Source organism: Pygoscelis adeliae, unplaced genomic scaffold, assembly GCF_000699105.1.
Source record: "Pygoscelis adeliae isolate BGI_AS28 unplaced genomic scaffold, ASM69910v1 Scaffold103, whole genome shotgun sequence".
In the NCBI taxonomy this organism is placed as follows: Eukaryota; Metazoa; Chordata; class Aves; order Sphenisciformes; family Spheniscidae; genus Pygoscelis; species Pygoscelis adeliae.
In genome coordinates this window covers 5,187,633-5,188,445 of record NW_008824723.1, presented here as the reverse complement: position 1 = coordinate 5,188,445, position 813 = coordinate 5,187,633, and positions in this window count along the sequence as shown.

Below are 813 nucleotides of genomic sequence, written 5' to 3'. Positions count from 1 at the left end.
CCTGCGTTTACCTCCCTCCGTTACCCACGAAACCGTTATCGCGACCCACGGATTTTCTCACTTTTGTCCTTCCCGATCTCTTCCCCCATCCCCCTGGGAGCAAGGGGGTGAGCGAGCGGCTGGGGGGGCGCTGCCGGGGCCAACCCACTGCCGTCCCTTTTGGCACGCAGTGTGGGGCTTTAGGTAGCAACAGATTCGGTCAGGGTGTGCTGGTCTGGATTTATAGCTGTTACAGCTGTTTCGCAGTTCCTTGCTGTTGCTGGTCCCAGTGCTGAATTATTTGCTCCCTTTCGTGCTGCACATTAAATTCCAGGGCTTCTTAATGGCTGCTGTCAGGTTTTGGTGTCTGCTGTGCTGCTTATCGCAGTGTTCTGCTCTGCCTGGGGGACCTATGATAAAAGCACTGGCCTTGAGCCAAGTGTGGCGTTTGGCCCCTGCATTGCTGCCGTCCCAGTACTCCGGAAACCATCTCGTGGAGACCTTCCTCCTCTTCTTCTCCAGGATAGATATTTCCAACCTTGTTGCAATGGCAAGATCAGCATCATCACATCCCCATGGATGTGAGCAGTAAGATAACAGTCAAGTATCCACCAGCTTACAAAAAAGAAATGCAACTTTCCTAGGCATAGTGGGTTTCTGGAGACTGCACAGTCTGGGTCACAATCAGCTTGTGAGTCCTCTCTATTGAGTGACCTGAAAGAAGAACTTTTTCAAGTGTACTGGGTTTGCGTGGCAAGGTTTTGGTAGCAGGGGGGCTACAGGGGTGGCTTCTGTGAGAAGCTGCTATAATTTTCCCCCATGTCTGGTAACGGC